The sequence below is a fragment of the Notamacropus eugenii genome, chromosome 1 (genome assembly GCF_028372415.1).
Source record: "Notamacropus eugenii isolate mMacEug1 chromosome 1, mMacEug1.pri_v2, whole genome shotgun sequence".
Taxonomy (NCBI): Eukaryota; Metazoa; Chordata; class Mammalia; order Diprotodontia; family Macropodidae; genus Notamacropus; species Notamacropus eugenii.
The window spans coordinates 196,665,944-196,673,706 of record NC_092872.1 but is presented as its reverse complement, the minus strand read 5'-3'; positions in this window follow the sequence as shown (position 1 = coordinate 196,673,706).

Here is a 7,763-nt window from a genome sequence, read left to right as displayed (position 1 = left end):
TTTGAGCTCATTTGAGAGATAAGAAATCAGATGCCCACAGTGCTAACAGCACTTGGTAAATATTACACAGCCAGTTAGGACATTAGACTTAAGCTTAGAACATCTAGTTCAACCACTATTGATGATCCTGGCCTTAAAGAAGCAAATGTCTTTGTGAAGTACTTGGCATTGGTCATCTTTAGTTTTTGTCCTGAAATTTTCTCTCTACAATTGAAAGCTATAGCAGGTACATGCTCCTAGTAGGAGCTCAGGAAATCTTTGTTTGATCGGAGGCAGGGGAAATTGTACCGGAGTTGAAATTAGAAGGCCTGAGTTCAAGTCCTTCCTATGTCACTTTATTTATTAAAATTTGCACTGTATGACCTTTTAGGTCTCTTCCAGCTCTGCATATATGTTTGTATGAATGAAAACAAATAAATGATAAAATATTGTACAGGAAAATATTAATTTCTTTATCAATCAATCAATTAATTAATTTCTTACCATGTTTGCAAAGAGTGTTGTAACCCAAGTTTCCAATCAAGTATTTTTGCATAAGATTCTCCTAACTAATGCAGAGAATTCTGATACAACACTGCATGCCTGTATGGGGGTGGGAGGTAGAGACATTCTTATTTTATCTTTCTTCCAGAAAGAAACACACATGATTTCAAATTCTCTTTAGGACCTCTTCTGAGGAAAAGCAATGAAAAACCACTCTTGAAGATGTTAGGGAAACCAGCTCCTTAACATGTTCTTGATTTCCAGTTTGCCTCCCTAAAGACTTCAGGGACTTTCTGCTTCAGTTAGATCTGATCCTCTTTATTGGTTGAGCTTGAGAGATGTTTCCCAGAGGGAGAGAGCACATTCAATCTGTGTATTTTCTGCTATATCCTGATTTGTATAACTTCTTTGGTTTCAGTTTGCTTGGCTAAATAGGTTTACTTGCTCCTCACTATTTGTAATGATCTTTTGGGTAACTGGCATTCAACGGGAAGGAGTTATACTGGTGAGTGTAAGCTAAGGGCTACCTTCTATCCTTCAAAAGATAGTGACCAGGGAAGCTAGCTCCTTTCTGTGTTGAACTAAAATGTTTACCCCTCTACCAGAATTATTTAGAAGAGAAGACAGATAAAATTCTTTTCTGATCTCTGTCTCTGTTTCTCTCTGTCTCTGTCTCTCTCAATAGTAAGGTGGCCAGCCTTCTGCTCCCTCAAAGTGAAGCAATCACAGTCTCCCTTGAAGGGCAGGCAAGATTCTAGACATGTCTATCACTGTCTCCCCTTGAGTCACTTGTCTGTACATTTGGACAACTCATATGAACATTCACACCTTACATGGTAGGTCACTGACAATGGAAAATAAGGAAAGTTATCCCACTAATATAAGAAAAGAAATAGAAATTGAAGAAAAGTGGCTGACTAAACCTATTGCTCATTGTTATAGTTCATAAAATCAAACTGGTGATTCTTTACTGAGTCTCATGCAAAACTTGAGAAAAGAGGAGTTGGGAAGTTGGGTGGGACAATGTGAACTTCCTCATTCAGGTTTAGAGTTGATCAGAGTCTCCTGACCTAATTCTGTGCTTATCTCTTTTCCATTATTTCAGAATTCTTAAAGTTGTGCTCATCAATAAGGTATTAGGACATGGGAACAGAGAACTGTAGCTGTGCCAATGAGTAATGGGAAATTCATTCATTTGGCAAGCATTTACTTTTTTCCCATCGTGTGCCAGGCACTGTGCTGGAGATTGAGAGTACAAAGACAAAATCCTTGATACTTCAAGGTTGTGTAATTTTGTTAGTGTGCACACCCTCTCCATATTCTTGGATCACAGCTTCTGTACAACTTACTGAATAGACCTTGAGAGTGATTGTAACAAAAAATTCATTACTCTATGGTAATTCTGTCTGAACTTTGTTAGACTGGTCCTCAAACAGGAAATAAGATAGTGCCTCACTCAGCTGGCACAGTCAAATCTTACTTTGATGTCTCATCATAATATGCAGGTGACCTTGGGTTCTTTCTGGTAGAACACAAGACCTGACAGGCTCTGTTAACCTGAAAATGGTTCAAGTATGGGCCTGGTAATGATTAGGAAGACTATTTGACTTAAAATGCTAGACATCCTGAGGTATATAGGACTTCTAGAATTCATTAAGTCAAAGTAGGACTCAATTTAAATCAGAGGTTCTTAAACTAGGGTCCATGAACTTGTTTTAAAAAATATTTGATGAGTCTATTTCAGATGGCTAAATGGGTCTGTAACACAAAAAAGATTATGTACTCCTGATTTAAATAGTGTCACTAACTATAAGAGAAAAAAGTATCTCTCTTAACTTTAAAGATCTCCAGGAAAATAACTGCCACAATTGCCCTTGGCAACCCATTCTCGTTGTATAGTCAATAACTCTAGGCAGCATGTGATACCACTGTAAAAATGGTTGAAGGAAGTAAATAATTCAGTGTGTATGTTGGCAAAAAGAGATATAGAATTGAGGGGATATGGGAAGTATGGGAGAGTGAAGGCAAAGAGATCTATCTCATTCTCTTTCTCTCTCCTTTCTCTCTCATATATATATATATATATACACATATATATACTATATATACATAGATTATATAGATATAATCTATGTCTTCTATTAGCATAAGTGACTCCATCTTTAAACTAGTCTCCATATCAATATAAAATAAGAACCCACATGTACTACTACTCTAATATCATTTTGTGTCTTATCTCATCCCGATTTCTCCTGCTGTACTAGCCATAGAACAAAATTAAATTGGCTTGTTTCGCTCCTCCAGGCTAACAGCAGATTAGCCAATGAGGGAAGAAGCTCACAGGGTGATAGTAAGGTTCACTCTCTCCTTCCCAGATCCTTTTTGCCATAATTACTGAATATCCAAGTCACTTTCTCTTCTAAATATGCTCAATACCTGGCTTACCATCTTCTTCTCTACCCCAATCCCTGCCCTGTTTGAACCCTATGGCCTCCCAGTTGCTCAGTATCCTTAACTTCCATGAACTCTGTCTCTAGTGAAAGCCAATCATGGATAAAATTGGTTGACTAGACTTGCCATGATACTGCTTATGTGAATTTGCCCAGAGGACCAGGATTCCTAGTTACAGCTCTGTGTCCAAGGATAGCTTAGTTAGTTTTCTTTTTTTTTTTTTTAATTAATTTTTAACATTTATTTTCACACAATTTTGGGTTACAAATTTTCTCCCCTTTTATCCCCTCCCCCCCCCCAAACCCGAGCTTTCTAATTGCCCCTGTGACCTATCTGCTCTCTCCTCTATCCTCCCTCCCTGCCCTTGTCTCCGTCTTCTCTTTTGTCCTGTAGGACCAGATAGCTTTCTTGACCCCTTAACCTGTATTTCTTGTTACCCAGTGGTAAGAACATTACATTTGGTCCTAACACTTTGAGTTCTAACTTCCTTAGCTCCCTCCCTCTCCACCCCTTCCCCTTGAAAGACAGGCAATTCAATATAGGCCATATCTGTTTAGTTTTGCAAATGCTTTCCATACTAGTTGTGTTGTATAGGACTAATTATATTTCCCTCCATCCTATCCTGTCCCCCTTTACTTCTATTTTCTTATGGTCCTTTCCCTCCCCATGAGTGTCGACCTCGTATTGCATTCTCCTCCCCATGCCCTCCCCTCCATCCTCCCCCCCACCCTGCTTGTGCCCCTGTCCCCCACTCTCCTGTATAATGAGATAGGTTTTCCTATCAAAATGAGTGTGCATTATATTCTTTCCTTTAGTGGAATGTGATGAGAGTAGACCTCATGTTTTTCTCTTGCCTCCCCTCTTTATCCCACCACTAATAAGTCTTTTGCTTGCCTCTTTTATGAGAGATAATTTGCCCCATATAACTTCTCCCTTTCTCCTCCCAATATTTCTCTCTCACTGCTTGATTTCATTTTTTTTTTTAATATATGATCCCATCCTCTTCAATTCACTCTGTGCACTCTGTCTCTATGTATGTGTGCGTGTGTGCATGTGTGTGTGTGTACTCCCACCCAGTACCCAGATACTGAAATGTTTCAAGAGTTATAAATATTGTCTTTCCATGTAGGAATGTAAACAGTTCAACTTTAGTAAGTCCCTTATGATTTCTCTTTGCTGTTCGCCTTTTCATGGTTCTCTTCATTCTTGTGTTAGAAAGTCAGATTTTCTTTCTAGCTCTGGTCTTTTCATCAGGAAAATTTGAAAGTCTTCTATTTCATTGAAAGACCATTTTTTCTCCTGAAGTATTATACTCAGTTTTGCTGGGTAGGTGATTCTTGGCTTCAGTCCTAGTTCCTTTGACTTCTGGAATATCCTATTCCATTCCCTTCTATCCCTCAATGTAGAGGGTGCCAGATCTTGTGCTATCCTGATTATATTTCCACAATACTTGAATTGTTTCTTTCTAGCTGCTTGCAATATTTTCTCTTTCACCTGGGAATTCTGGAGTTTGGCCACAATGCTCCTAGGAGTTTCTCTTTTTGGATCTCTTTCATGCGGTGTTCTGCGGATTCCTTGAATATTTATTTTGCCTTCTGGTTCTAGAATCTCAGGGCAGTTTTCCTTGATAATTTCATGGAAGATGATGTCTAGGCTCTTCTTTTGATCATGGTTTTCAGGTAGTCCCAGAATTTTTACATTGTCTCTCCTGATTCTATTTTCCAGGTCAGTTGTTTTTCCAATAAGATATTTCACATTATCTTCCATTTTTCGAATCTGCGCGGTATGTTCTGAGATATCTGTCTTTCTCATTAAGTCCTTAGCGTCCATCCGTACCATTCCAGTTTTGAAAGATCTATTTTCTTCAGTGAGCTTTTGAATCTCCTTTTCCATTTGGTTAATTCTGCTTTTGAAAGCATTCTTCTCCTCATTGGCCTCTTGCACCTCCCTTGCCAGCTGAGTTAGGCTAGTTCTCAAGGTGCCAATTTCTTCAAGATTTTTTTGGTTCTCCTTTAGCAGGGAGCTGATCTGCTTTTCATGCTTCTCCCTCATCCCTCTCATTTCCCTTCCCAGTCTTTCCTCCACCTCTCTAACTTGATTTTCAAAATTCCTCTTGAGCTCTTCCATGGCCCGAGCCCATTGGGTGGGCTGGGACACAGAATCCTCGATTTCTGTGTCTTTGCCTGATGGCAAGTATTGTTCCTCCCCATCAGAAAGGAAGGGAGGAAGTTTTTTTTCTCTGATAAAGTACCCTTCAATAGTTTTATTTCTTTTCCCTTTTCTTGGCATTTTCTCCAACCAGTGGCCTGACCTCTGAATGTTCTCCTCACACCCACCTCGCCTCCTGGTCCTCCCAGCCAGCGTTTGGGGACTGAGATTCAAATGCTGCTTCCCGCCTTAGGATTTTTGGCGGGGGCAGGGCTGCTATTCAGTGTGAGAATTAAGTTCAGGTGGTCAGGGGCAGGGCCGCCTCTCAGGCATAGTTCCCTCTGGGGGTTTATGCCAGACCTTCCACAATGGATCCAGGCTCCTGCCTGTTTGGGGAGCCCCCGTCCGCAGCCGTCTCTGAGCCCCCACCTCCCGGGGCGGCCTGAGCCTTGGGGGCACCCCACTCCCCTCTCAACCCGCCAAAGAGACTCTCTCACCCACCCCCGTCAGTCACCTGTTGGTGGGGGGGCCCGTGCCGCCGCTGAAGATCCCGCCTCTGGAGCCCTCTCAGATCTGTGCCTCTCGGAGCCGTGGCCGCCGCCGCCGTCGCCGCAGGTCCGGGCTGGGCTCCACGTCTGCAGCGCGACGGACCTTTTGCGAGAGGTTTGCAGGTCCCTCTGTGGGTGGGGGGACCCGCGTGGCTGCTGGAGATCCCGTCCCCGTAGCCCTCTCGGATCTCCTCCCCTCAGTGTCGCGGCCGGGCAGGGCCGCACTCCGCTCCCCGTCCCGGCGCCCAGTCCGCGGCGCGAAGGACCCCCGCGAGAGGTCCGCAGGTCTCTCCGGAGCAGAAATCTCCCTCGCTCCAATACTCCGTGGTCTCTGGGTGCAGAATTCGCCCTGGCTTGGTCCCCTCTAGCCGTTCTGTGGTTTGTGAGTTCGGAGCTATGTGTATGTGCATCTTTCTACTTCGCCATCTTGGCTCCGCCTCAGCTTAGTTAGTTTTCAAGAGATTCATCACTGATGTATTCATTTCTTGGTTACAGCAACTCTTCTGGACTATCTATTAGGTCAAACAAGGGTGGCAAATTGCATTGTTGGAGGGAAAACCCATACCTATGAAATCATTGATCTTTCAAGAATATTAAGTATTAAAAGTAATAGCCATTTTTTTGTTTTTATGTTTGTTTACTAATAAAGGCTAAAGTAGAAACAGAGCAGCAAAGAAAGAATATAGAAAGGCAGTTGCTTTCTCTTTCCCAAACTGGATATTTTTATTGGCATTTATACATGTTATTTTTTACCCCAGAACAAAGATCAGTATTTACCCACACACTGGCTAATTTATTCAAACCCATGGATGTTGCTCATAGGGTTTTTCTCTTCATTCATAGTAGCAAAGTTCAGTCATAGAAGAATTCCCTCAGGACTCAATACCCAAAAAGACAAGGGCAATTTAACCACTCCCTGATAATGCACATTTAATAACAGCAAAGGAAATGAATGAAAGTAGTACATGGCAACACACCGGGAGAAAAGTGAAATCTGCAAAATGGCATCTCAGAGATAAACAAAAAATGCTTTGCAATCTAGGCCAAGTCTGTTAGAATAGAAAAATGAAAGTCCGTGTCTTTGGCCCTAGAATCCTATGCCGCATTACTGAGTTTGGTGACTATGTACTTTGAACTCTTTGGAGCATGATACCATATGAAGTATTGTATTCATGACCGTTATAATAGTCTTATAACATAAGGAGTGTCTTTTAAAAAGTGCCAATTTTTTCTCATCCTTCTGAAAAACAAACCAGGAGATGTTTTCAATAGTTTAATTATAAAAAAAGTGTTTTATATCGATTTTCATTCAACCACAATATTTGTCCTAAATGTTGAAACCTATCTCAATACTATAATATACTTCTTGACTATTGGTTTGTGTGAAATTTTGCTGCATTAATTTGGAAAATAATAGCTCTGCCCAGTGAAATCAGTGGCAAACATGTAAGTGATAAGAAGGTTTATTACATGTATTTGTGCAAGTCATTCAAAAGAGGACATTTCCCTAACTAGTTCCATTTTTTTAAGACAAAAAATTACTTATATGAATTTTAATTTAAACAAAAGTACACATTCTTGGTGAATTAAAGGGGAAAATATTTTCCCATATCAAAAAAAAGGGTAAAGTAATTTCATCTGAGTACTACCTCCGGGTTCTAAAAGGAGGAAACCAATGAAATGTTGGATAATTAAAAGAGTGCTTTTGGGGGGCCATAATCATTTATGTATCCTGATGATCACGTCATAGATTTAGAGTTGGGAGCGACCTTAGAGGTCGTCTAGCCTAACTTCCTCCATTCACATATGAGGAAACAGAGACCATGGAGGGGGAAAATGACTTTTCCAAGGCCATATAGGTGAGAAAGTAACAGAACTGGGATCTGAACTCAGATATTCTGACTCTAATTTGAGTGTTCTCATCACCATACCATGCTGTTTTCCTAATTTCTGAGACACACAAAGACACAAATAAATTCGGGACATACCACCTGCTCTTTATGATATGATATATCAGTCTACAATACCACTGAGTCAACATAGATCCAGGCAAAATGTAAGCTGATATATTGTGTTCAGTTCTGGGTGCCACAGTCTTGCAAGATCAAGGAGTTGCAACCATGGTATATGATG